General features: G+C 28.4%; 2 non-coding genes and 3 pseudogenes across 2 annotated transcripts; all 5 read left to right on the top strand.

Annotated features, from left to right (window-relative positions):
• The first annotated feature begins 3 nt into the window (after window positions 1-3).
• Window positions 4-122, top strand: LOC119686695 (annotated as a pseudogene).
• A 936-nt stretch (window positions 123-1,058) lies between these two features.
• Window positions 1,059-1,176, top strand: LOC119686516 (annotated as a pseudogene).
• Window positions 1,177-2,368: 1,192 nt separating this feature from the next.
• On the top strand, window positions 2,369-2,486 carry LOC119686686 (annotated as a pseudogene).
• Window positions 2,487-4,498: 2,012 nt separating this feature from the next.
• On the top strand, window positions 4,499-4,617 carry LOC119686650. The gene has a single exon (XR_005253047.1). It is a non-coding gene; the product is annotated as a 5S ribosomal RNA (ribosomal RNA).
• A 910-nt stretch (window positions 4,618-5,527) lies between these two features.
• On the top strand, window positions 5,528-5,646 carry LOC119686639. The gene has a single exon (XR_005253036.1). It is a non-coding gene; the product is annotated as a 5S ribosomal RNA (ribosomal RNA).
• The last annotated feature ends 897 nt before the right edge of the window (window positions 5,647-6,543 follow it).

Raw genomic sequence — 6,543 nt, 5'->3', positions numbered from 1 at the left:
CTTACCAACGATCATACCACGTTGAATACATCGGTTTTCGTCCGCTCACTGAAATTAAGCAGCGTCGGGCGCGGTTAGTACTTAGATGGGGGACCGCTTGGGAACACCGCGTGTTGTTGGCTTCACAACACTTTTTTACTTTTTTACTTTTTTCCTTTTTTTTCCGGTTTTAATTTTTTTTATATTATTTTGTAAATAATAATATTTTTTTTTATACACCTATCTATTATTTATTTATGTAAAACGCAATTATTTAACTAATTTCTGCTGTATACGTGTACTCGCATCATTTTTAATTTTGAATTTTGAATTTTGAATTTTGAAAATCGTAATCGTGTCGTATACGCAATGCACCGTAAGCACAAGTTTTGTTCAGTTCCATATAAAATGTACAATAGGCATGTATGCGAGTGTGAGTGCGAGTGCAAGTGTGAGTACGAGTGCCAGCGTAAATGAAAACCTTAAATGTTAGAAAACTTTTCAAGTAAAATTACTATTTAAGAAGCTTTGCTTATATTCCTTGTCTTCATTGTATAAAATTTAATAAAACAACAATCTATTGATTGCGCCTATTTATTAGCACTAGCACCAGCACTAGCACTAGCACTAGCAGTAGCACTAGCATTCATATGTTAAATTTTTTAATAAAAATATAAGTATATATAATAATTTTATTCTTCCTTAAAGATAAAATTAAAGTTAAAGTTAATATTGAAGTTAATATTACAGGCAATAGTACTACATAATTAAGCATGTAAAATACAAACACGGATATGTTCAATAACAGTTTTAGTTTAATTTTTCTATTCTGTTCATATTAACTTCACTAGAGAAGAAGAAAAAAGAAACTTTTCTATTTTATTTTATTTAAATTGAAATGAAAAATAAAATAAAATAGCTTTGGAAATAGCTTTAGAGTATTTTCTATTTTCCATTTTCCATTTTCCATATAATATATAGTACGTAGTAAGTAGTACGTATAAGAATAAGAATAAGAATAAGAATAAGAATAAGAATAAGAATAAGAATAAATGTAGATTTTTTGAAACACTTTCTTTGCCAACGATCATACACGTTGAATACATCGGTTTTCGTCCGCTCACTGAAATTAAGCAGCGTCGGGCGCGGTTAGTACTTAGATGGGGGACCGCTTGGGAACACCGCGTGTTGTTGGCTTCACAACACTTTTTTACTTTTTTACTTTTTTCCTTTTTTTTCCGGTTTTAATTTTTTTTATATTATTTTGTAAATAATAATATTTTTTTTTATACACCTATCTATTATTTATTTATGTAAAACGCAATTATTTAACTAATTTCTGCTGTATACGTGTACTCGCATCATTTTTAATTTTGAATTTTGAATTTTGAATTTTGAAAATCGTAATCGTGTCGTATACGCAATGCACCGTAAGCACAAGTTTTGTTCAGTTCCATATAAAATGTACAATAGGCATGTATGCGAGTGTGAGTGCGAGTGCAAGTGTGAGTACGAGTGCCAGCGTAAATGAAAACCTTAAATGTTAGAAAACTTTTCAAGTAAAATTACTATTTAAGAAGCTTTGCTTATATTCCTTGTCTTCATTGTATAAAATTTAATAAAACAACAATCTATTGATTGCGCCTATTTATTAGCACTAGCACCAGCACTAGCACTAGCACTAGCAGTAGCACTAGCATTCATATGTTAAATTTTTTAATAAAAATATAAGTATATATAATAATTTTATTCTTCCTTAAAGATAAAATTAAAGTTAAAGTTAATATTGAAGTTAATATTACAGGCAATAGTACTACATAATTAAGCATGTAAAATACAAACACGGATATGTTCAATAACAGTTTTAGTTTAATTTTTCTATTCTGTTCATATTAACTTCACTAGAGAAGAAGAAAAAAGAAACTTTTCTATTTTATTTTATTTAAATTGAAATGAAAAATAAAATAAAATAGCTTTGGAAATAGCTTTAGAGTATTTTCTATTTTCCATTTTCCATTTTCCATATAATATATAGTACGTAGTAAGTAGTACGTATAAGAATAAGAATAAGAATAAGAATAAGAATAAGAATAAGAATAAGAATAAGAATAAGAATAAGAATAAGAATAAGAATAAGAATAAGATAAGAATAAGAATAAGAATAAGAATAAGAATAAGAATAAGAATAAGAATAAGAATAAGAATAAGAATAAGAATAAGAATAAGAATAAGAATAAGAATAAGAATAAGAATAAGAATAAGAATAAGAATACGAATAAGAATAAGAATAAGAATAAGAATAAGAATAAGAATACGAATAAGAATAAGAATAAGAATAAGAATAAGATTAAAATACTGGTAGATGTAGATTTTTTGAAACACTTTCTTTGCCAACGACCATACCACGTTGAATACATCGGTTCTCGTCCGATCACCGAAATTAAGCAGCGTCGGTCGCGGTTAGTACTTAGATGGGGACCGCTTGGGAACACCGCGTGTTGTTGGCTCCACAACACTTTTTTACTTTTTTCCTTTTTTTTGCGGTTTTAATTTTTTTTTATTTTATTTTGTTACTAATAATATTTTTCTTTATATCACATATCTATTATTTATTTATATAAAATGCAATTATTTAACTAATTTCTGCTGTATACGTATATTCGCATCATTTTTAATTTTGAAATTGTAATCGTGTCGTATACGAAATGCACGTAAGCTCAAGTTTTGTTCAGTTCCATATAAAATGTACAATAGGCATGCATGCGAGTGCGAGTGCAAGTGTGAGTACGAGTGCCAGCGTGAATGAAAACCTTAAATGATAGAAAACTTTTCAAGTAAAATTACTAATTAAGAAGCTTTGCTTATATTCCTTGTCCTTATTGAATAAAATTTAATAAAACAACAATCTATTGATTGCGCCTATTTATTAGCACTAGCACTAGCACTAGCACTAGCACTAGCACTAGCACTAGCACTAGCACTAGCACTAGCACTAGGCATTCCCTATGTTTAAATTTTGTTTAAATAAATAAAGTATGTATAATAATTTTATTCTTCCTTAAAGATTAAGTTAAAGTTAAAGTTAATATTACAGGCAATAGTACTACATAATTAAGCATGTAAAATACAAACACGGATATGTTCAATAACAGTTTTAGTTTAATTTTCCTATTCTGTTCATATTAACTTCACTAGAGAAGAAGAAAAAAGAAACTTTTCTATTTTATTTTAGCTTTGGAAATTGCTTTAGAGTATTTTCTATTTTCCATTTTTCATATAATATATAGTACGTAGTAAGTAGTACGTATAAGAATAAGAATAAGAATAAGATTAAAATACTGGTAGATGTAGATTTTTTGAAACACTTTCTTTGCCAACGACCATACCACGTTGAATACATCGGTCTCGTCCGATCACGGATTTAGGCGCGTGGGCGCGGTTAGTACTTAGATGGGGGACCGCTTGGGAACACCGCGTGTTGTTGGCTCCACAACACTTTTTTACTTTTTTCCTTTTTTTCCTTTTTTTCCGGTTTTAATTTTTTTTTATTTTATTTTGTTACTAATAATATTTTTCTTTATATCACATATCTATTATTTATTTATATAAAATGCAATTATTTAACTAATTTCTGCTGTATACGTATATTCGCATCATTTTTAATTTTGAAATTGTAATCGTGTCGTATACGAAATGCACGTAAGCTCAAGATTTGTTCAGTTCCATATAAAATGTACAATAGGCATGCATGCGAGTGCGAGTGCAAGTGTGAGTACGAGTGCCAGCGTGAATGAAAACCTTAAATGATAGAAAACTTTTCAAGTAAAATTACTAATTAAGAAGCTTTGCTTATATTCCTTGTCCTTATTGAATAAAATTTAATAAAACAACAATCTATTGATTGCGCCTATTTATTAGCACTAGCACTAGCACTAGCACTAGCACTAGCACTAGCACTAGCACTAGCACTGCATCTATGTTAATTTTTTATAAAAATATAATATGTATAATAATTTATTCTTGTCCTTAAAGATAAGTTAAGTTAATATTTTAGTTAAATATTACAGGCAATAGTACTTACATAATTAAGCATGTAAAATAAAACACGGATATGTTCAATAACAGTTTTAGTTAATTTTCTATTCTGTTCATATTAACTTCACTAGAGAAGAAGAAAAAAGAAACTTTTCTATTTTATTTTATTTAAATTGAAATGAAAAATAAAATAAAATAGCTTTGGAAATAGCTTTAGAGTATTTTCTATTTTCCATTTTCCATTTTCCATATAATAAATAGTACGTAGTAAGTAGTACGTATAAGAATAAGAATAAGAATAAGAATAAGAATAAGAATAAGAATAAGAATAAGAATAAGAATAAGAATAAGAATAAGAATAAGAATAAGAATAAGAATAAGCATAAGAATAAGAATAAGAATAAGAATAAGAATAAGAATAAGAATAAGAATAAGAATAAGAATAAGATACTGGTAGATGTAGATTTTTTGAAACACTTTCTTTGCCAACGACCATACCACGTTGAATACATCGGTTCTCGTCCGATCACCGAAATTAAGCAGCGTCGGTCGCGGTTAGTACTTAGATGGGGGACCGCTTGGGAACACCGCGTGTTGTTGGCTCCACAACACTTTTTTACTTTTTTCCTTTTTTTTGCGGTTTTAATTTTTTTTTATTTTATTTTGTTACTAATAATATTTTTCTTTATATCACATATCTATTATTTATTTATATAAAATGCAATTATTTAACTAATTTCTGCTGTATACGTATATTCGCATCATTTTTAATTTTGAAATTGTAATCGTGTCGTATACGAAATGCACGTAAGCTCAAGATTTGTTCAGTTCCATATAAAATGTACAATAGGCATGCATGCGAGTGCGAGTGCAAGTGTGAGTACGAGTGCCAGCGTGAATGAAAACCTTAAATGATAGAAAACTTTTCAAGTAAAATTACTAATTAAGAAGCTTTGCTTATATTCCTTGTCCTTATTGAATAAAATTTAATAAAACAACAATCTATTGATTGCGCCTATTTATTAGCACTAGCACTAGCACTAGCACTAGCACTAGCACTAGCACTAGCACTAGCACTAGCACTAGCACTAGCATTCAGTATGTTAAATTTTTTTTAATAAAAATATAAGTATGTATAATAATTTTATTCTTCCTTAAAGATTAAGTTAAAGTTAAAGTTAATGTTACAGGCAATAGTACTACATAATTAAGCATGTAAAATACAAACACGGATATGTTCAATAACAGTTTTAGTTTAATTTTTCTATTCTGTTCATATTAACTTCACTAGAGAAGAAGAAAAAAGAAACTTTTCTATTTTATTTAAATTGAAATGAAAAATAAAATAAAATAGCTTTGGAAATAGCTTTAGAGTATTTTCTATTTTCCATTTTCCATTTTCCATATTATATATAGTACGTAGTAAGTAGTACGTATAAGAATAAGAATAAGAATAAGAATAAGAATAAGATTAAAATACTGGTAGATGTAGATTTTTTGAAACGCTTTCTTTGCCAACGACCATACCACGTTGAATACATCGGTTCTCGTCCGATCACCGAAATTAAGCAGCGTCGGTCGCGGTTAGTACTTAGATGGGGGACCGCTTGGGAACACCGCGTGTTGTTGGCTCCACAACACTTTTTTACTTTTTTCCTTTTTTTTGCGGTTTTAATTTTTTTTTATTTTATTTTGTTACTAATAATATTTTTCTTTATATCACATATCTATTATTTATTTATATAAAATGCAATTATTTAACTAATTTCTGCTGTATACGTATATTCGCATCATTTTTAATTTTGAAATTGTAATCGTGTCGTATACGAAATGCACGTAAGCTCAAGTTTTGTTCAGTTCCATATAAAATGTACAATAGGCATGCATGCGAGTGCGAGTGCAAGTGTGAGTACGAGTGCCAGCGTGAATGAAAACCTTAAATGATAGAAAACTTTTCAAGTAAAATTACTAATTAAGAAGCTTTGCTTATATTCCTTGTCCTTATTGAATAAAATTTAATAAAACAACAATCTATTGATTGCGCCTATTTATTAGCACTAGCACTAGCACTAGCACTAGCACTAGCACTAGCACTAGCACTAGCACTAGCACTAGCAATAGCACTAGCACTAGCACTAGCAGCACTAGCATTCATATGTTAAATTTTTTAATAAAAATATAAGTATGTATAAAATTTTATTCTTCCTTAAAGATTAAGTTAAAGTTAAAGTTAATATTGAAGTTAATATTACAGGCAATAGTACTACATAATTAAGCATGTAAAATACAAACACGGATATGCTCAATAACAGTTTTAGTTTAATTTTCCTATTCTGTTCATATTAACTTCACTAGAGAAGAAGAAAAAAGAAACTTTTCTATTTTATTTTATTTAAATTGAAATGAAAAATAAAATAAAATAGCTTTGGAAATTGCTTTAGAGTATTTTCTATTTTCCATTTTCCATTTTTCATATAATATATAGTACGTAGTAAGTAGTACGTATAAGAATAAGAATAAGAATAAGAT

The sequence above is a fragment of the Teleopsis dalmanni genome, chromosome 2, assembly GCF_002237135.1.
Source record: "Teleopsis dalmanni isolate 2A chromosome 2, ASM223713v2, whole genome shotgun sequence".
Taxonomy (NCBI): domain Eukaryota; kingdom Metazoa; phylum Arthropoda; class Insecta; order Diptera; family Diopsidae; genus Teleopsis; species Teleopsis dalmanni.
This window is presented reverse-complemented; position numbering and strand designations above follow the sequence as displayed.